This window comes from Mus caroli, unplaced genomic scaffold (genome assembly GCF_978045245.1).
Source record: "Mus caroli unplaced genomic scaffold, Mus_caroli_1 scaffold_12, whole genome shotgun sequence".
Classification (NCBI taxonomy): domain Eukaryota; kingdom Metazoa; phylum Chordata; class Mammalia; order Rodentia; family Muridae; genus Mus; species Mus caroli.
Genome location: NW_028227267.1, coordinates 106,852,597 through 106,876,670, shown reverse-complemented (window position 1 = coordinate 106,876,670; position 24,074 = coordinate 106,852,597).

Below are 24,074 nucleotides of genomic sequence, written 5' to 3'. Positions count from 1 at the left end.
CCTTTTTGATATTAATAAATACTTGGACCTTCCTTATATCATAGGTACTGAGGTGGGTTAAAGGATTGAGCAAAGACCAAAGACTGATAATCTCTGACCTTGTAACTCTCTATTATTGTTCTGGGGTTAGACGCTGATGACCTCTGGAAAGTTAATTCTCTTTCCCTATTTTGTGGCTAAAAGCCACTGGTTTCAGGCAATTTAATCCTGCTGTTAACAGCAGGGAATTAATAAAAAAATAACTTTTGTAGCTGAGCTTCTTGTTCTGACATGCAGGGGCTCCTTGCTGACCAGGCTAGAAGCTTGGACTTCATTAAATCTTTATGAACCAGAGAGAAAAGAAGAGTAATACGGGACGAATTTAAGCACACACATAGACACACACTCTATCTGGGTCAGACCACATTTCCATTAAATGTGCATGTAAGTGTGTTCTCATGCTAACATATGTACACATATACCAACACAATATGTATATACAAACAAATATATACATATAGATAGATATAGACATAGGTATAGACATAGATATAGATATAGAAATAGATACAGATACAGATACACACACACACACACACACACATTTGGTGAGTTGGGTAGACTTGCCCGAGGCAGCCATACATTTTGTGGGTGGATGGGGCAAGACTCAGATGTGACACTTCATTTCTTCTATTTGGCCAATTATACCTTCTTAGAGAAGAGTTCTTTATGAAATTACCTCATAGATGAAATGTTACACAAAAAAAGCCGTTACAGAAGGATGTTAATAGTAAGTTTAAATTCATGTTTCATTCTACATCCTCATTATAAGTTTCAGGCAACATTTTCATATGACCTTGCTTTATCATGGTGCATGCTTGCAGCTTCATCCTTGGACCTTATCTAGAATGAATGTCTTTCCTTGATCACATATTTGTTTCAAGCCTGCTTTCTTATGCTAGTGACATATGAAGGTTTACAGAGCTCCAATTTGCCACTCTCATTCTAGTGAGGGTTTGAGATTAAGCCTATACCTTTAGAAAGTCTTTAAAATCACTATCAGGAATTATGAAATCATCAGTTTGTCTACACAGCATTACTACAGAAGAGTACATCTTTATATTGATCTGCAGGAAATCTGCCCAATATTGTGGGCTAATGCCCAGGAATATTGACTATGTAATAGTGACAGGAAAGGAATACCAAGAGCAGGAAGTAATCCTGGGATGAAGTGACCCTGCATCTCAGAATTCACCCATTACAGGCCATGCAAAATAGTGGGTCATCTTCAGAAATCTTATATACCTTAGCCTTTTCTATATGGCTTCTGACAAATAAGACAAATATTGTTAACTAAATATGCATCAAATTACACATTCTCAGTCCAGTGTCATCTGAAAAACGGCATGCTTTGACAAGGAATTTGCTATTTTATAACCAGCTCACTACTACATGTTGTCAATTCACTGTCCTGAACCATTGCAGATCTCCAGGATCTCTACATCTCACCACTCTTATTTTTAAAACAAGGTCTATTAATACTAAGCTGTTGAGTTACTGGGTGGGTTTAACACATTAATATATTAAAATATCAATGGACATACTTAGTATAGTATTTCTCAAGATACATTAGCATATGTTGTTAATACTATTGTACCATTATCAAACTGTCCTTTACATATGTATGTTTATAAATATAGAGGTATGTTGCTGACAGCATTGGCAAGAAATTTTCTTACTGCAGTTAGTAGTGACTAATTCAGCTATTCATAATTGTCCTAAGTACAGAGGATGAGTAACTAGGGTGCTCATAGATAAAGATGGTGTTGCTAAACCTTCCTACCCTCCGCACTACACCCAATATGTGGCATGTGGCATAGGAAATATATAGGAGGGATGAGTATAAGAGGGCTGGAGGATAGGGAAGAGAGACTTGAACTACTGTCTTCTATACATGACATGCCTATTGTACACATGAACTATGACCTCACACAAGCTGGCTACCTAAATAGAACCTTCACTGACTGAGGAAGTTTAAAAACATCAGAATTAGGGGAGTAGCAGAATGTCTACTGCCACCAAGTAAAGGATGCTGAGGGAGGAGGGTCACTTTTCCTTGAGGGTGTGTCCACTGGCAAGTTGTTCATTCCTTTAGTAGGCAACTCCCATTTCATACACACATGGCAGCACTAATAGAATTCAATGGGCTAAAAAAAAAAGACAGATGATCTCACAAAATAATTACTTTTTATCAAAGATAAAACATAGGGTAATGAATATCAATTTTCTTTCTATATATTCAGTAAGTATATGGTCTGATTTTGGCAGTCAAGAATCCAGGCTTATAGCAGGCTGCAAATGAACTCCAAAAGCTCGTAAAGAAATTATAGCATTCTGAAAGCCAGAATATAAAAAGGTAAAATGAATGACAGCATTTTCTTGGCTAAAATGGTTTGCATCATTTTTTGCAGACCATTGTGTTACATTGCACAAAAAGTAGCTATACAGAGGAAGGTTTGAAGTAATTTTTTTATGGTAGAGAGATTTTATTAATTACATTTTGAGAGAATTTAATTTTGTCATAGCTGTCATTTTGCTTTAATAACATCACCCACATTTCATACATGGAGCATGATTTGACTTCAGCAGGGAGACAATTCTACTTATAACAACTAAGGTATGCATGTCAAATATATGGAATATGTCAATGTGCTCAATGTGTTTAATGTGTCAATGTGTAATTAGGTTAATGATTTAAACACTATGTGACTGTCTCATCAAAAAGTCCCCATGAAATCTCCTGTAGAGGAGACTTGGATGGCAGGGATTTATGAGACAATAAACTCCAGCCTTCCTTGACAGCCAACATAGACAAAGAAATGAAAAGGCCCATCTGCTATTGATCCTCAAATGAAGAGGGAAATATTGTATTACAGGCTACCTATTGTTTTTGAATTGTGAGAAAATTTATTCCAGCCAATGTTAATTTGTTAGACAACTGCTTAGACAACTGCTTAGAAAACTCAGTCTGCCTGAGAATTTTATAGGCTGAGAATTTTTTTCAAAGAAAAAAAAAAGAAAAAGAAAAAGAAAAAGAAAAAGAAAAGAAAAGGGAAGGGAAGGGAAGGGAAGGGAAGGAAAGAGGAGAAAAGAAAAGAAAAGAAAAAAAAAAGAAAAGACAAGACAAGACAAGACAAGACAAGACAAGACAAGACAAGAAAAGAAAAGAAAAGAAAAGAAAAGAAAAGAAAAGAAAAGAAAAGAAAAGAAAAGAAAAGAAAAAAGTTCCCTGTTGGGGCTATGCTTTAGGTGAATGTCCTGGTGAGACCTGGATATCAAGAGTTTATTTGTAAATATAGAATTGACTACCCTTCACTATACCCTAAGCCTTTCAGTAACTTAAAATGATTAGGATTCATTGATTGTTTTCACATATTAAGGTCTTGGATATATGTGGTTATGGATATCTTGGGTGAAAATGAGTTTTTGCTTGAGTGCCACCTCTTGTTTCCATAGGATTGTTTCTCCCCACACCCAATAAAGTGGTCACAACATTGCTTTGCTGATTCAGGATAAGATCAACTGCTCCACTAACAAGCTTAAATAAAGAGATGAAGCATTGCTTTGAGAATGAAAACTAACATCAAACTTTCAACTGATAGATCAAGAATCTTATCATGTTATCAAATATCTTTCAATTTCATGCTATGTATAAGATCCCAGCATCAAATCTCATGTTACAACCTGCAGAGTGTTTTATTCATTCCTTATTCTCTACTTATGGTACATCTTTCCAATTCATGAAATTTTAACCTTCTATACTGAATTCCTCCTATTATTGTACTTGTAATCTTTCTTTCTTTCTTTCTTTCTTTCTTTCTTTCTTTCTTTCTTTCTTTCTTTCTTTCTTTCTTTCTTTCCTTCTTTCCTCTCCCTCTCTCTCTCTCCTTTCTTTTCACATTGAAATATAAATTCAGGGCAGGGGAGGGTATAGGGGACTTTAGGGATAGAATTTGAAATGAAAATGAAGAAAACATATGATTAAAAAAAGAAACATAAATTCAACAAAAGTAATTTTAATTTTAGATGTATTCTGCAAAGCGCTATTAGCTCTCTTTCTCTATATATTTATCTATCTCACTCTATGTATCTAAGTAACTATGAAATTATGAACCGAATGGATATATGCCTATTACATAAAGAAGTGAATACAATATCAACTCCCCAATTTCTTATTCAAGGACAATGCCCATGTAACTCATCAAACATTAAGAAGGCCAGCAAAAAATATGTGGAGTCTTTGTTCCAACATTCTAGACATTTTTGGGTCACTTTTGTATAGTGTTGGGGTAACCTGTTTGACATTGTGAGATGTTTTCACTTGTTTTCAAAAGTTAATTCTGTACCAGTAGAGGTCTAAATGTTGGCAGGATCTTGGTATTGTTATTTCAATGATGCACTGTTAGCCTCATGTTTTATTTTATTTGTTCTTCCTCCCTAGCATAGATTCAATATGACTGGCTGTAATAAAAATCTGACAGCTAATGGGGAGTGGGGGAACGGAAGTAAAGGGAGGACCATCAAAGTGAGAGATGAGTGTGCAGATAAATTGCACAATGTGATTTTTACTTTATAAGGAAAGAGAATAATATCAAAGAGAAAGGCAAAATACTATTTAATAAACAATAGTCAAACCACAGTGTGATTTAATTTTACCCAATACTGTATTGTTACATATTTCACATCAGGTTACTTAAATTCAGGATTTCCTTAGTTTATTTCTAAGGGTTTCCTGTGGCAATGAATATAAATGTCCAACGTTCATTAAGATCTGTATTTAAGACAAAGAGTTGAAATGAACTTAACCCCAGAATTTGTGTTAACTTTTTGCACTTAACATAAATTTCCTCAAACCAGAATCTAAAATAAGAACTCTTGCGTAACAGATGTATACAGTGAAAGAAGATTTATAAGCAAGAACGTGTTATTTGACCTTTATGGATTCCACACAAAGGATTACTGTCTTCTTTTCCTCTTAGCGACTGCTCTGAATGTTCAGGCGCATCTACTGAATGAACTCTCCCCAGAATCTCTTATTTCAGTCGTTTGTGTATTCAGTGATGGTCACACATGATCGTGATCAGCGGTGGCTTGCACACCCTGGGAAAGGCAGAAAACTGGGGCTAGACAGATCCTAATTTTGACACATGCTTTCTGATTTGCCATTTGTAAAGAAATCACAGGGAGCTCTGCTTGGTCAGAGAACAGAGGATAGTAACAATTCCTTTGGAACCTTTCAGTAACAATTCTGTTTTTAAAATCTCTGCTTTTTAAATCTTTTTTTTATTACTTATTACTTTACTTGTGCTAATGATCCATGGGCATTCATTTTTCTTTTGGTTTGTAAATCATTGTAAATCACTATCCACTTTATTTTGTCATTGTTTCTTTGTTGCTCCAAGACATTTATTTGTAGATTCCATGTCCTCCTGCTGGGATAAAGCTTGTCTCAAAGGATCAATGGTTCGATATTTAATATTGATGGTGAGAAAGTGACCTGGAGCAGCATTTTTTTCTTCTACGCCCTTTCAGTTGTCAAAGGAGCAACATATATGTGTGACAGCCCCTGAACAACATGACAGGTGCATTATCCTGCCCTGACCTGTGACTATATAAGTCCTAACTGAGGACATAATTATGACTTTAACTCTAATCTAAGTTACTCTGTTGGTCTAAACCTCTTCCAGGAAACTCAGCTGGTTTCTGTTTCTTCTAGGCTGCTGATCTGAACTCATAGTCGTCTTTCTAGCTTGGTTTGTCTGAGTTTTCCACTGTATCTTTTTTAGCTGGTCTGAGGAACTTAGCTTTCCTTGATATTTCTGACGGAGAGGAGGGATTAGTGAATCTGGTGTTGCAGAAACTACATTAAGTTATTGGAGTTGGATATGTTCCAATTGATTGCTTTACTATTGGAGAAAACTGTTACACAAATTTTATATATATGTAAATCTATTTCTTTTGAAACATACATATATATTTTAATATTTACAGTGCCTCACATACACATGAAAGGAGGTGTCTTCCTCACTTTAAAGGAGATTTTTTCTGTCACTTATATAAAACACATGTAATTATATATTAGATTCTAAATATATATTAACCCGCAATTATCTGAGTGAAATATTCTGAATATCCTCTATTGAATGTTTCTTAGATTTTTCCAGTGTCAGATGAAGAGATTTTCATCTACTCATATTCAATATTTTAGAATTCTGTTACCAGCTTGGGTGACATTTCAGTTTTGTTGTTACAATATTGAGCAAATGCCAACTTACTTACATAATCCAAGTTTAAACATTAGGCCAAGATTCTGAAGGAGAGGACATTTTCCTATCAGGAATAGGAGAAGTTGGTGACTTAAGGCTCATGCTTTTATTGTATCTAATAATGTGTCTAGAGAAACATATATATATAATTAATTTTAAATTTTGGTGATAATTAAAACTCATCCATCATTGAGCACTATTGTGAAACTCGAGTTTACTTTATTTCAGTCTATTTGTCGTTACTTTCTGGAATTGGTGCACAGGACTTGATCTTGATTGATCCTTTTTTACAAAGATGTTCTTATCCCTACATTTAGAAAACGTTCAGTACTTGTATATATATGCATGTGTGTGTAACATTTGGTACATGTGTGTACTTGTGTGTTGGTATATGTGTATATGTCGCTGAATATATGTGTGTGTGTGTTTGTGTGTTTTCAAAGGAGAATATTGGAATGCTAAACCAAATAACAAACTATTAAATACCCCTTTATAGGTTGTTTCTTGTTTCTCTGCAAATTATTTATGTTAAGTTCAGGAAATAGGAATATGCTAATTTATGTTTCTCAATATTTTGAGGCAATTGTGGAAGCCTTTTAAATATCACCACTGGAGACCATGAAAAATATGTCCTTGAAGTAACAATGTGCAGCAGGAAGCAATTGGCATCTGTGTGACTTTGACTGAGATGGAGAAAAAAGGATTTGCTTTTCAGTTGGACTGGTTCCCACTGATTTATTTAGTGCTTTTAAAAAATGAAGTTTTCCATGCCAAGCAAATTCTGCATGGTTAAAATCAAATATGTTGAGAAATATTTATTATAATTGCTGAAGGAAAAATGATGTTTTTCAGATATTATAGCATACTTTTGTGTCAAGGAATTCTTTTTTTTTTTATTCGCAGAGACAACTGTTTTCACCGAGTACCTAGAGTGTACAAAATGTTCTATATTAAAGCAAATTTCATTAACAGCATTGCTGTTTAACAAAAATAAACATTGCTTCCTCTTGTTTCAAGATGTTTCATATCAAATTACATAAATTAGTATAAAAATATTATAAAAGAATGGCTTATTGTCCTTCCAATTTTAGCAGAAATAAATATGTAGTATTATTTGTTAAGAAAATAATTGTATGTATTTTTATTTTGTTTATATAATATCCATCTATTTTCTCCAATAATATTAATTTTGGCATTTAACTTTCTTTGTAATATCTTCCATTAAATTTGTATACATCCTGAGTTCTCAATCTTGTTGAGGCTAATAGTATGCAGTAGTCTTATGATGATCCAGGTTTTAGAACATTGAGTGGAATACAGGTTTATTGGAGAAATACTAAATATTAATTCATGGAGGATATGCTGTGCTGTTGATAGTTTGAATGAATTTAAAGTTTAAATTGTCAGTATTTAACTGTAGTTTGGTTGTGCATTGAAAGAAGATGACATACTTCTCTACTCTTTTCATCCTTTCCCATGGTTGTTTTTTTTTTTTTTTTAATATTTTCTTATTACGTATTTTCCTCAATTACATTTCCAATGCTATCCCAAAAGTCCCCCAAACCCTCCCCACCCCCCACTTCCCTACTAACCCATTCGCATTTTTTTTTTTTTTTTGTGGTTTTTCAAGACAGGGTTTCTCTGTGTAGCTCTGGCTGTCCTGGAGCTCACTTTGTAGACCAGGCTGGCCTCGAACTCAGAAATCCGCCTGCCTCTGCCTCCCGAGTGCTGGGATTAAAGGCGTGCACCTCCACGCCCGGCTCACCCATTCGCATTTTTTGGCCCTGGTGTTCCCCTGTACTGGGGCATATAAAGTTTGCATGTCCAATGGGCCTCTCTTTCCAGTGATAGCCAACTAGTCGATCTTTTGATACATATGCAGCTAGAGTCAAGAGCTCCGGGGTACTGGTTAGTTCATAATGTTGTTGCACCTACAGGGTTGCAGATCTCTTTAGCTCCTTGGATACTTTCTCTAGCTCCTCCATTGGGGGCCCTGTGATCCATCCAATAGCTGACTGTGAGCATCCACTTACATGTTTGCTAGGCCCCGGCCTAGTCTCACAAGAGATAGCTATATCAGGGTCCTTTCAGCAAACACTTGCTAGTGTATGCAATGGTGTCATCGTTTGGAGGCTAATTATGGGATGGATCCCTGGATATGGCAGTCTCTAGATGGTCCATCCTTTTGTCTCAGCTCCAAACTTTGTCTCTGTAACTCCTTCCATGGGTGATTGTTTCCAATTCTAAGGGGCAAAGTGTCCACACTTTGGTCTTCCTTCTTATTCAGTTTCATGTGTTTTGCAAATTGTATCTTATATCTTGGAATACTAAGTTTCTGGGCTAATATCCACTTATCAGTGAGTACATATCATTTGAGTTCTTTTGTGATTGTGTTACTTCACTCAGGATGATGCCCTCCAGGTCCAACCATTTGCCTAAGAATTTCATAAATTCATTCTTTTTAATAGCTGAGTAGTACTCCATTGTGTAAATGTACTACATTTTTTGTATCCATTCCTCTGTTGAGGGGCATCTGGGTTCTTTCCAGCTTCTGGATATTATAAATAAGGCTGCTATGAACATACTGGAGAATGTGTCCTTCTTACCGGTTGGAACATCTTCTGGATATATGCCCAGGAGAGGTATTGCAGGATCCTCCGGTAGTACTATGTCCAATTTTCTGAGGAACCGCCAGACTGATTTCCAGAGTGGTTGATCTTCGACAGGGGAGCTAAAACCATCCAGTGGAAGAAAGACAGCATTTTCAACAAATGGTGCTGTCACAACTGGTTGTTATCATGTAGAAGAATGCGAATCGATCCATTCCTATCTCCTTGTACTAAGGTCAAATCTAAGTTGATCAAGGAACTTCACATAAAACCTGAGACACTAAAACTTATAGAGGAGAAAGTGGGGAAAAGCCTCGAAGATATGGGCACAGGGGGAAAAATTCTTGATTAGAACAGCAATGGCTTGTGCTGTAAGATCGAGAATTGACAAATGGGACCTCATGAAACTGCAAAGCTTCTGCAAGGCAAAAGACACCTTAAATAAGGCAAAAAGACCACCAACAGAATGGGAAAGGATCTTAACCTATCCTAAATCAGATAGGGGACTAATATCCAATATATATAAAGAATTCAAGAAGGTGGACTCCAGAAAATGAAATAACCCCATTAAAAATGGGGCTCAGAACTGAACAAAGAATTCTCACCTGAGGAATACCGAATGACAGAGAACCACCTGAAAAAATGTTCAACATCCTTAATCATCAGGGAAATGCAAATCAAAACAACCCTGAGATTCCATCTCACATCAGTCAGAATGGCTAAGATCAAAATTTCAGGTGACAGCAGATGCTGGCGAGGATGTGGAGAAAGAGGAACACTCCTCCATTGTTGGTGGGATTGCAAGCTCATGGTTGTTAAGGATACAACTACTGAGAAGATCCATGGAGCAAAAGCAAGTTTAAGAAAGTATCTTGTATACCCTGTGGTTACAAACACTGAAGTCTTTGCAAACACCAATCTATCTGTAGTTGATGTCTACAAGGTATCTTTTTCTTACCTTTAAGTAGAGCTTTTCACTTAATTGTGTAAATCTAACCATAATATTTTTTTTTTACTTATGCATGTATTTGCATAGATATTCAGAAAAAGAGGGGACAAGAATGGGAAAGGGACGTGACAAGAAAGAAGAAGGAGGGAGAGTGAGTAAAACAGAGAAAACAAAGTGAGAAAGAAAGAAAGAAAGAAAGAAAGAAAGAAAGAAAGAAAGAAAGAAAAAGAGAGAGAGACAAGGAAGGAAGGAAGGAAGAAGGAAAGAAAGAAAGAAAGAAAGAAAGAAAGAAAGAAAGAAAGAAAGAAAGAAAGAAAGAAAGAAAGAAAAGAAGGAAGAAAGGAAGAAAGAAAGGAAGGAAGGAAGGGAAAGAGAGGCAGAGACAGAGAAAGAAAGAGAAAGAAACAAAAAAAGAAAGAGAACTTTAGACCACACTACACATATATCAATGAAGGATATTTAATATACATAAATTACATCTGCTCTAATTTATCTCTTTGAATTTATGTCAACAGGAATTAAAATCAGTTTCAAAGCATGTCTTTTCATACTTAACAAGTCAAACTTTTTCAATCAAAGTCTTATTTCATAATACCTTTTATAGTTCACCAGTTGGGTTTATTTATCTGAAGCCTATATTTTACTTATGACGTGAATACACACACACAGACACATACAGACTCACACAAACACACACACACACACACCCACACACACATCAATTTTTAGAGATTGAGAGGTGTAATATAATCCAGATTGGTACTCAACTAGATAGTTAACGATGCCGTGAAATGTCTGATCCTACAGCCTATACACCCAGAGTCCATGAAAAATATACATGCAGTAGCATGACATTTTTTTTTTTTTTTTTTACTGTGTAAGGGACTGAACTCATTCTTCATGAATGTTGGAAATTCACTTTGCCACTTTAACTTTTCCATCATAAATGGTGTAATTGAAGGAACAATCATTAGCATGGAAATTATATGTTTTTCATGCTAAAACCCTTTTGTTTTCATTAGCTTAATAGTTTTCCAACATATTATGATAATGTCAAGATTTAGTTAATCACATCTGTGGAATGGGCAAAATGTTACTATGTTTGTGTGCATGTTGAGACCAGATGTCAACACTGAGTGCCTTCCTTTGCCTTCCACTAATGTTCTGCACCTCATTTTTTGACAGCAACTTTCAATGAACCTAGAGTAGAGGACCCATATGAAGACCAAGCTGCACATCTGTTACAAATGTGTATGGTTCCTAGGTCCAGCTCTTGTATATTCATTGGTTAGTAGTTCAGTCTCTGTAAACTGCCATGGGATCAGTTTAGTTGACTCTGTGAGTCTACATGTTGAGTCCTTGATCCCTCTGTCCTCTTAATTCCAACTGTACCAACTGTTCTACAAAACTCCCTGAACTTGACCTAATATTTGTCCTTGGGTCATTGCATATTCTGTTTCTATCTGCTTCTGGATGAAGCCTCTCAGAAGACAGTTGTGATAGGCTAGGTTTTGCAAACATAGAAGAGTATCATTACTAGTGTCAGGAGTTAGTTTTCTCCTATGGGGTGGGTCTTGGGCCAGACATTGTTTGGCCAAGCCCCCAATCTCTGCTCAATCTTTCTCTCTAAATATCTTGTAGGCATGGCAAACTTTGGATTGTAGGTTTTGAGAGTAGTTACTTTTAAAGACATAACTAGAAAAACATGTGTGCACATGAAAGATGTTTTCAAAATTCTTGCATGATATTCTTTGAAAACAAAATATATCTTCAGAAATGCTTACTAACCTTGATTCTGAGGTGTCTATTATAGTGTTTTGAATGAAAATTGCATTTGTAGCCACAAAAGGAGTGACACTATTTGAAATAATTAGGACATGTGGCCTCATTGTATAGCTATGGCCTTGCTGGAGGAAGTATGTCACTGAAAGCAGGCTTTGTGATTTCTGAAACTCAAGCCAGGACCAGAGGCTTCCCTCCCTTCCTGCTGCCTATAGATGCAGATGTAGATCCCTCATGTCCTTTCAAGTATGCCTTGCTCCCCAACTTGATAATAATGGACTGAACCTCTCAAATGTAAGCAAGTCCTAATTAAACATTTTTCTTTGTAAGCATTGCTGTGGTCATGGAGCCTCTTCAGAGGAATAAAATACTCATAGAAACATATAAATATTGATAATGAATCAATATTTAGAAAAAAGATATTTAGTTATTAGATGATTATATTATGTTGCATATATGGGAGAAGGTGAAGGGAAGACATGAGCGATAGCATCATATTTCATTGAATATATGCATTGAAATCTGAAGAATAAGTAAAATTATTTTAAATATAAATATTTATTACTCAATTAGTACGATATAACACAATGACCAAGGAAAATTAGAAAAAAGTTTTGAATTAGTCTTATAGTTATAGGCAGATAGGAGTCTATCATTGCGGCCAGGCACTTCAGCAGGTAGTATGGAGACAGGAATAAGTACCTGAGAGCTCTCATCTCAAGTCCAAGAACACAAGGGAAGGGAAGGAACTGGAAGTAGGGGAGGGCTATTGCTCTCAAAGCCTGTCCCTAGTGACATGTTTTCTCCAGTAAGACCCTATAACCTAAACCTTCCCAAACAGTATCCACTATCACTACCTGGGATTCTGATACCTAATAGAATAGGGCCTATTTCTTAATCAAATCACTCCAAAGATGTTTATATTTTCACTGTTTCATGATGATACGTTGCCTGCTTTTTTATTACTATTATTTACTATCCTTTTGCATTCTTTATTCTTGGGCTTTGTCAAATGTTCAATATGTAACTGTGTGAGACAGGTTGTAAATGGTGTGAACTGTTGAGCCTCTGTAACAGGTAACATGTGCCCACATTCCTTTCTCTCTCCTGGAAGAAAAAGAGAATGGGAAAGACTCTAATTATCATTAGTATCATCACTTTGTTCAATGGGAACTGCATGGGTATTTCAGGAAAAAACACAATAAAGTAATTATTTTCCATGAATCATTTCTAGAATTTAATAGTACTAGTAAGAAATTCTCAGATTTAGTACTATTTTATCTTTGCAAGTAGTATTTAGAATATTTTAATAAATTGTGTGTGTGTGTGTGTATGTGTGTGTGTATATCTTAATTCTTGATGCTTTTGCTTAAACTGAAAGCTGGTATAAATTGAGAAAAGAAGATAAGATATCATAATTGATATTAAATCTATTTACTGAAGTTGCAAAAAGTTATTTCTATAATTCTAAAGGTAACAAATGTGGAATACATACATGAGTATGAAGATATCATAACACTAATAATTTAATAAATTATTTACAAAATATAACTTTTATTTGAATTATTGAAACATTATTTATGAACATTTATATAGAGAGACATTTTTCCCTTCTGGGTGGTGGTGGCCCACTCCCTTAATCCCAGCACTTGGGAGGCAGAGACAGGTGGATTTCTGAGTCGAGGCCAGCCTGGTCTACAGAGTGAATTCCAGGTCAGCCAGGGCTACACCGACAAACTCTGTTCCAAAAAAAAAAAAAAAAAACCAAAAACTAAAAACCAAAACAAACAAACAAACAAAAAAACCCCAAACAACAACAACAAAAAAGTCAGAGAGACATATTCCACCTGAAACAAAGCTAGTATCAATTTCTTCATTTTAATGGAGTTGCCTTCTAAAATATAATTTCATTTATTGATATTGTATACGTATATATGTTTGTGTATTTTGTAGGTCATGTGTGAATGTAAGTATCCACTTGCAAAACAGATGGAGTTAAGTTATAAAAGTTAGGAGTCATCTCTATTTTTCTACCCTTAGTACCATAAAACAAACAAACAAACAACAAACAGGTTTCTGGGCTTTCAAAAAAAGCAGCAGGACACTCAGAGCCATTTGGCCTGCAGGTATAATTGCTTCCTCAGGTTCAAAGACAACATTTTAATAACACATTAGCATCTCTGTATAAGATTTTCTTGCTTTTGATGTTCTTTGCCAGAAAACTATCATCTATGTCTGTTGATCTATCTATCTGTCTGTCTGTCTGCTGTCTGTCTAGAAGCTACCGATAATCACCAGGGACATATCTACCCATGTTATCATCCATCAACTATAAATCATTTGATCTGTTTGATCTGTTTTCCAATTATCAATTATCTAGCTATTTTTCTGTTTCTATCTCCTCAGTCTCTTTGTGTCTTTCTGTCTGTCTCTGTCCCTGTCCATCTATCTCTCTCCTTCCATCTAGTTCTCTCTCTCTCTCTCTGTCTCTCTCTCTCTCTGTCTCTCTCTCTGTGTCTCTCTCTGTTTCTGTCTCTGTTTCTGTCTCTGTCTCTGTCTCTGTCTCTCTCTCTCTCTCTCACACACACACACACACACACACACATCATAAGTATCATAAGTACTATATCGTCCTGACTGTCTCATCAAGCTATGTAGACCTGGTAGATTTTCAAATTGGAAATGTTTGCCTACCTCTTCTTTCAGGGTGTGGTTAAAGGATACACTATCAAATTAAGACACACAGCATTGATATAATATCTCTCTTCTTGAATGGCTCTGTTATAGAAATCTCCTGGAGACAATAATGGCTGTGTCATGAAACAATGATTACTAGGACAATGAGATACAGATGTATAGTAGATTTTTGAGATAGAATATTGGCTAGTGGTCTCAAACTTTTAATATAGATTTTCCCAGACAAAAGAGCTACCAGGAAATGATGTAGGCACTTGAGAAAATAAATGATGTTATATTTTGTTTATAGACAAAAAGTTATTGTTGAGGATTATAGGCACATTTTTAACAGAACACTGAGGAATTAAATAGCATATGCACTCAGATACTTTTCCAGAATTTATTCTTCTTTTTGTCCTTTTCTTTGATTCATTTCTTGGCTTTAAACATCATAATGGATTTTGCTGTATATGTTTAAATAATGGACAACTTTATTTTCCATCTTAGTAACTCAGACACTCCAGGGTTCTAATTCTTTCCAGGTTCCTGTTTGTATATTAAGTTGACTCTTAAAGTAAAATATACCACATGCACTGAACTCTGACGTCTACAGCCCCATGTGCTTCTTCAAAGACAGTACCTCACATGTTGATTCCTAGGCCACTCGGAAACTGTCCCCAGATCCTTTCTGCTGGCCTCTTTGAAAAGCCTTTGAAATGCCACATGTATGCACAGAAAACTCTGGGATTCATCACTGCATTACAAATTCCAGATGCAAGCAAGCTTCCTGCTGAAATTCAGGGACTGGAAAAGAATCAAAACATGCCATCCATCATGTTAAAGTAAGGGTAGAAGTAAATTTTAATGGAAATTTAAGGAAGGTGGGTCTCAAAATAGACTCCACCAACTAATCCTTGGATCCTCCTCATTCAGTTGCATTTAGCATTAGCTATGATGAAATTCTCATGGTCAGAGACAGCAGACAACAATGAATCAGGACCAGGGCTTTTTATGCTAGACAGAGTGTTTGTTCAGTTTTCATAGACAAACTCACTCTATCATCAACTTTTATTTATTTCAAAATGTATTACCAAACATAGCAAGTGTAGTACTGCATAGAGTGTGTAATTTGAAAGGAAAGAAGCAAACATGAGTTCTATCAATAGAGTTATCTTTGGGATGACAATTTATTCTTGTCTATATTAAGAGGTACAAATTTCATTATGGAGGAAAGAATTACAGTTGGAATAATAGGAATTTTTTTCTAGTTGGTTAGACTGGAGATAATTTTACAGCATTATGTAGCAGTTGACTCAGATTGTCTCCTGTACCTTTTTATTTTTTCAAAGTATTTACTTTTACTGTGACTTTCACCTTAGAAATAGGACACATGTTTTGTTTTTTTCTATGACTCTTCAAAGCATTTTAGTTTTGAGGTGGTAGAGATATAGTATATATCATGTGAATCCAGATTTACATATCTACCATATTTACTCAGATCATTTTTTCCTTCAAATATGTCTACTACTGTTTCATTCATTTTTCTTTACATCAAAACCCATAAGAAACATATATAGAGACAAAGACAGCTACATTTGCAGATACAAATGTAAACAGATACAACCAGAAGTCATAATATATATGCAATATGTAAGTAAGGTTAAATAAAATTGCCATGATATAATATTGTGACAAAGAACCTCCAAGGATTCCATTGCAATTCTTTTCTATTGATGGCCTATAATTGGAATTGACCATTCTCCAAGTGTGTTTTGTATTCCAATTGAGGCTCCATTGCAGAATACTAATTTTTCTTTTGCGATTGTTGATTGAATATGTCTCCTGAGTTAGGGAGAGAGGCATGTGTCCACTTCACTCTCAAAATGGGAGTCCCTCTGATTCAGAGCTAATCAAGTACTAAGCAAAATGACTCAGTCTGTCTGAGTTCAACAGTTCTTCTCTTTTCAAACAACCATAATTGTTTTGTTTGTTTGTTTGTATATCCTTCATCTCCACTGGCTCTTATAATCGTTCTCCATACCCGTCTGCAGTGTTCCCTGAGTCCTGAGGAGAGGAATTTAATAGAGACATCTTATATAACATACAGTGTTGCAAACTATCTCACTCTAAGCCAAATGTCTGGCTTTTTTCCTTGACTATGTTCCTATGTACTAAAGGAGGAAGCCTCTCTGATGATATTGAAGCAAGACCTTGATCTGTGAGTAAAGTAGAATGTTATTGTATTGTTGTTAGGAGCTGTTCTAAGGTTATTTTCCTTTACTAAAACAATCACATTTCATTTTCTTCAATATGCCACTCCCTGATCTTCAAGTCATGGACAGTTACTTCATCAATATTTCTGCATGTAAATGTGTGTGTATATATATATATATATAAATATATATATATATATATGCATGTGTATATTATATGCATGTGTAACTATATATTCATATATAAATATATTCACATAGAAAATATCATATATAAATATATGAATATATGTATTCCTACATATAAACCATTGAGTCTGCATAATGCTACATATATGTGTGTTTTAAGGGGTGAGCATTTGACATAGGCTAACCAGTTGTGCTACTCACTGGGATTGGACACATTTTCCATTCCCAGCCATACATAGGAAACTGTGCTTCTTTGTGTAAGGGTGCACTCTTGGGTGCTTTTTCCTGTGCAACTCTCTGGCTTGTTGCTGTGCTCTTTGTTTAGCTTATGTTTGAAGGGTAATGTCTTTCACACTCTAACATTATAGCTTCTGATATTGCCATTTTCCTTTTCAACCAAACACTATCTAAAATGTAAGCAAATAATTTACAGAATGCATATATGACAATCTTCATATATATGATAGTTTCACTTATAGTTTTCAGTAATATGATGTTAAAATGAACACATTCATGTCTGAGAAATCAACTTAAAATTAAAATATATATATATATAATCATATATATATGATTTGGGAAGCCAAACAATACTCACTGGTGATGGCTTGTAAAGCTGTTAGATAGTCATTTAACCATAAGATTATAGAATGAATACTTTATAATCTATTGTGATGTTTATATCTAATGAGTGGTGGTGTTCTTCCTACCTATTTGTCATGCTCTGCTGTAAGACTTTGATATGTTCATTTTTTTAATATACTCATACAAAATATATCTTTAGACTTATGAAACCACTTTTATTTTAACAATTATTAGGAAATAACCTTACTTTTGCCATTTTTGAAATTTTAAAACATTTTCTCCTATCTAGTTTTGACATCTTGACATTTGTTGTTACTGTTTCATTGTTGTTTTTGTGCTATGCCTTAATCTCTCATTTTCATAGTGTATACCTTGAAGATATCTTCTTTGTAGCTATGAAATGAGTTATAAAATACTTAAAACTAATATTTTGTTTTATGATAAATCATAATTTTAATTATTTATGTTGTATTAGTCTAGCTTCTCTAGAAAAGCAAATAAATTTGAAATGAAGATATATGAAGAGAAAAAGAGAATGAGAACAAGAAGGAATTTATTTATTTATTTATTTATTTATTTATTTATTTTGATTAACTACAGACTGTGTTTCAGTTAACCTGACAATGGCTGCTCATAACCAGTAGGTCCAACAGTCCAGTAGTTGTATAGTCCGTGATGTTGGATGTCTCACCTGTTCTTCAGTATATGTGGCAATTTAAAAAGGGTAGGTTTTAATGTCAGGAAAAGAATGGAGTTGCTATTGAGGTAAAGATTGAGAGAAGAACAAGCAGGAGAGAAAGCAATCGTCTTTTCTATGTCTTTATGTAAGCTCCCAGCAGACAGTATGGTCCAGATTAAAGTTATATATTCCCACCTTGAAGGGTATTAATTAGAAGTCATCCTTCTGAGTCAAAGCTCTATATTAGAAATTAATCTTCCCAGCTCATATAATTTACTTAAGAGGAAAAGAAAGTTCTCCCATGTATGTCTACTTCTTTGGAGTTTTGTGAAATCCACATATAGTCAAGTTGAAAACAAGGAATAGCCATCACAGCTGAAATCTTCATTATTTGTATTATTCATATCAAAATTATATCTTTATTAAAATTAGACTCACTATTACAGTTTCTTAGTCAAGACTTTCTATCAAAAAATTCTATGTGGCCAATTTCTAGGACACAGAAAATACATTATCCATGCAATTAGTTTTCCCTTATTTTATAATCTGTATGTTCTTGTGTTCCTGTTAGCCTTGCTATCATTTCAGTCAATATAAATAACTGTAGCTGGAACTACTTATAAATAATATGCAATATGTTGACTTTTATATTATACTGGGAAGGCGTAAGTCTTGAAAGTAAAATATTTCAAATGTAGTATTTTTTTGGTAAATGTAATTTTTTCTAACAGAATTACGGATAGGCCATTCCATATCTTCTATCCTGTAAAATTTATACTGAGAACTACAATGGAACAATTACAGAAACATCTCTCTGTATAGGGAGTCAGATTGCAGAGCGATAATTTTAAGAACTCTCATGGCACAGGCAATACATACACGTATTATGTGTGTTATTTGAGCATTTCTTTCTTTCTTTCTTTCTTCCTTCCTTTCCTTTCCTTTCCTTTCCTTTCCTTTCCTTTCCTTTCCTTTCCTTTCCTTTCCTTTCCTTTCCTTTCCTTTCCTTTCCTTTCCTTTCCTTTCCTTCTTTCCTTTCCTTTCCTTTCCTTTCCTTCCTTCCTTCCTTCCTTCCTTCCTTCCTTCCTTCCTTCCTTCCTTCCTTCCTTCCTTTCTTTCCTTCTTTCTTTCTTTCTTTCTTTCTTTCTTTCTTTCTTTCTTTCTTTCTTTCTTTCTTTCTTTCTTTCTTTCTTTCTTTCTTTCTTACTGTTTATTCTTGTTGCCTTTTTAGTTTGCCTTTTTTTATTCTTTTTTTTGTTGTTTTGTTTTGTTTTGATTAACAGGCTTTTCCTAAAAAGAGAGAGAATGAAAGGGCCCAGAGTTGAGTGGGTAGGGAGGTAGAACAGATCTGGGAAGTGTTGGGTAAATATTTATCAGAATATGTTGTTTAAAATAGTTAGATTCAATTATAATTATATGATATATTCAGAATTCTGATGAAACAGTGATTCTTTGTCATAGTCTCCATTGATTATATTAACACTGCATTCATTCCATTGAACTTATTTGTATTATCTTAACATTATTCCTATCAGTAGCAATAACAGAGGTAATCATTACATTTATTTCTGGTGCTTCAGTTAATATGCTTTATTGTGAAATTAGGTCTCAAGTTATGTCTACTTCTGTTAACAATCAGTTTCGTGAATCTTCATTCTAGTGCTATTAATATCCTCTCCTACGAGGTGAGAAAGATCTTGTAGCTCCCTGAACAAATCCCACACCTTTATCTTATGGATGTTATCATTTGGTCACTCATAGTGTAATGGAAAAATGATCCCTTTAAAAAGACATCCTTTTGAAGTTTTTAAATAAACATTTTAAGACATGATGTGCTTACAGTTTTATAGGGTGATGCATTTGGAAGCTTGAACATAGTAGTCAGACACAGAGAAATATTAGGACACCAGTGGTTAAAGCAATCAAAACAAGGACAGAGTTAATGTGTTGAGTCAAGAATATCTGCTATGGCAGGAATAGCAAGACTAAATAGTTTTTGTCTGTGCTATGAGACTCAAATACTACATATAGGAATATGATATTTCATGTCATGTTGGAACTTGTTACCCTCTTGAAATTATCTTCATTTCTGATTTCAAAAGAAAAGCTAATTTTGATAAAAGTAAATTTCATTGGATGATTCAAACTATTTTTAAAAGTTCTGTAGGTGTCAGTGATATAATTACAATATTTATGTTGCTTTAACATAAGATTTCCTTTTTCATATAATAATTTACATTTCTTTCCTGTGAACATTAATAACACAGTAATGCACAGAGATATTGTTGATATACTTACTTGAGATTTTTTTTTATATATTATCTCTGCCTGTCAACCAGGAGAGTGGCCCATGAGACATTAGCTCTGTTTCATTTTTCATTTTATAAGTAGGAACTAACTCCTCAAAGAGCATAAATTCTTTCAAGTATTTAAACCTGTCATGATTAAACTCAAAAGTAGAATTCTAAAAAATGAAAATAACTAGATTGATTTATGGAAGTATTTCACAGAAAGCAGAATTGCACCCCATGTGCAAATATATCTCAGTACAAAGACCATGAGCCGACACATAAATATTTTTTAAATCATAATAAAAATAAAAAGAAGTATTCTCTATAGACTGAAAAGAAAACTAATTTAAAAGCACCATAAAATGGAGTGAGCAAATGTAACTTTCCTACTGGCATAAATAGTATCCTCTACAACTTCGGTGAAGTATTTTACTTCTGTTAAATTGAAATGAAATAGAAGTTATCAATTCTTTAATATGGTGAAGTCATAATATGCAAGACATAAATGAGTATCAAACAATGCCACCAAAAATCTAATATTGACATAAAGTATAAATTATAGTTAAGAATCCTGAGGTACAATAGATCTTGCACCATCATTGCAGGGGTGGTGACATGTTAAAAACTGGTTTGTTTTGTACTTGATATCAAAGATATTGACCTAAAGCATACTTTATGAACATAAAATTTTTGTGATTTTTGTTACTCTTATGTATATCAGAATCAATGGAAAAAAACTAAAAATACTGACATAGCTATAAAACAACATTACTAGTTAATGAAATGTTAAGATTGTTGCATATACATTTACTAGTTTATCACCATATAAACAATAGGCTATAGCTAAATTATAGTATTTCACCATACTCCATAGTTAAAATTTTTCTCCTTAATTTATTGTGATTATGAATTAACCAGTGTCTCAATTTCAGAAGTATCACATCAATGTGGATTGTTATCTACTCTATCAATGCACTGTAAATAACAAACAAACAGACAAAAACAAACAGAACAGTCTATGTTCAGAATTAGAGATGGATTTAGAGTGAAAAACATCTGCTATTTAGAGGAACGACACTTTACTCCTACCAACCACGATGGGTGGTTCACAACCACATATTGCTACAGCTCCAAGAGGATTTACACCACTTGCCTCCATAAGACACCTGCATAAACTCATACCTTCACACATAGGCAGACAGACAGACAGACAGACAGACAGACAGACAGACACACACACACACACACACAATTACAGTAAATCTTTAAAATGATTTTCAGTATTTAAAGAACTCAGTAGAAATGTGTTCATGGAGACACTGTTAGGTATGACTTTATCCATATTCATATTAAATAGTCTCAGGTTTATAGACTGTACAATGTAGTACTGTATAAAAACACTACAGCATGTGTTTTCATTTCCATGATGATCTTCATTTGTGTTTTCTGTTTTTCATTATTCATAATTTGCAAACACTATTCTCTTCCATGTGGTTGAGTGTTTCAAGAACAGCTTTAAACAACTAAATTCTTAAGTTTCTACTGACAGATAAGTTATTTCATTTTCACAAGATTTTCTCTAATTTTGTCATAGAGAGAACTGCCATAGATAGCCTAACAAAAAGCTTGATTATTCTGATGACACTGCTGCTACTGACTTCTGAGATGAACCTGATGCCCAATATCATATTGTGACAACAGATGAAATATTTGATAATGATCTGATCCAAGACTGCTCTCATAAATTGGCATGTATTTCAAGAGAATGAAATTTGGCTATAAACAATTATGTAGAGATGAAAAACATTTTCATGTAAATTAATAGGCATCTCACAGTAAAACCAAACCTTGTAAAATTGGCTGTAACAAAAAATATCACCCTGGCGTAGGGACAATACTTGATTGAGCACACAAGGCTCTACCTCATTCATCTGGATCATTTTAGATTTTGCAGAATAAATTCTGGCAAATCACGTGAAAGAATCATGTATGTCAATATTCCTACATCCCTGTATATAAAAAATTCATTCATCACTATCTCATTTTGAGGCATATGCATGTGTATTAGTATGGCTTTCCTCGTGACAAAAAAAGATTTAAGGGGAATACTCTGAATTTTACTTAAAAATATGTATACTTTCTATTTTGCCTCATTACTGAAACATTTTGGTATATGTATAAAAAATTCAAAATTTGATTTCTCTATCCCCAAATATTCATCTTACAGAAATCATCTTAAACAAACTTGGCATTCTGTTATCTTTGACTTCCACATTTTTGACCATTTGTATCTAGCTACGACTTTGCAAATTGTTTGTAATTCATGTATATCCAATTATGTACTTCACATATATCCAATTGTGTAATTTTACATTAAACTATACCTCTTTAGTAATGGAAAAAAATAATAATTTCTGCCATTATCTCAAGGCAATGCCATTTTAACTTCGTGTGTTTCTTAAGAGTTTAATTTGCTGTCGTTATTATAGTAGTGCTTATTCTGGAGGATAAAGCACATAACTATAAGAGAAGGTAAATTATGTGCTAGTATTATGCTGGTATACCATCTGGGCAGTGAGTAGCATATAGAGCCAGCCAGACTATTACAAAGCTTTGTATTATTTTTATTCATTGTGGTCAATCCCATTTGTGGAATTACATTTATGATTTATCTTATAGCATAATAATAGCTTGTATTAGATCAGAACTCAATATTTTTACCATCTACATTCAAAACATATCTGGATTAACTACAGCTATTTACACTGGATAACAAACCACCAGAAGTATACATGTCCCCTAAACAACCAACCTAATTGTTGCTTAAGACACAATTTCACTTATCATCTAAAGCTCATAGTTTATATCACACAGCTTCTAGCGAGATATCCTTTTATAATGTCTTCTCGCTGTTAAATCATAGAACATTAATGTTCATTCATCCATCTCACAAAATATCCTCTAGAAGATCGGGGTACATTCTATAGAGTATGATATACAAGACAAATTCCTAATGTGCTTCAGGGATGTGTTATAGACTAGGTTCTCAGTTTATCTTTAATTTCCTCTATCTAAGATTGATTAGTCCATTACTTAAGTGTTTGAATATATATGGATCCAAGAGTATAAACTCAATTAGTTCAAGTTCTATGGCTCAATTTCTATTTCTCACAGATGGTTTTGTTAAAATGACTCTTATTATTTTCAAAAGTTGTGCAAATCTGAGTCTATTTTATTTCATTCAGTGAACAATAGATATAGGAACAAAAGTCAATATCCACTGGCCTTAAATATTTTGAGACATCATTATTTATTTCCAGTTGGTATCATAAAACCCAGATTATTGCATCATTCAAGATTATGCATGGCCTCCCCAGGCGGTAATTCAAAAAAGTAATTGTATTTTGTCCAGGCTACTTGATAGCTTTTGAAAATATTCACCATATTAAATTATCTTCAAGTTACCATTTTTCATTGTTGAGGAGGTTATTGCCACCTTAAATAAATGGTAAAGGTCTCCTTTGGGAGGTTTGTTCTTTTCTGAAGGGAAATAGAAGAACAGTGTATCTGGAGAAGGGGTGGGTAAGGAGGGAGGGGAATCTGCATTTGGGATATGTTGTACACAAGAATAAAGAGAAAATGATAAAGTCAAAGCCTATCTCCTTTAATAATAAAGTTTAATCTTCTGTGGATAGAATGGGTAGAAATCTAAATCTCGTTGTATTTTTGATGTAATGAAATTTCATAGTATTGGACTCAAGACTTTATACATGCTTAAAAAGCATGAGTTCCACTCCAT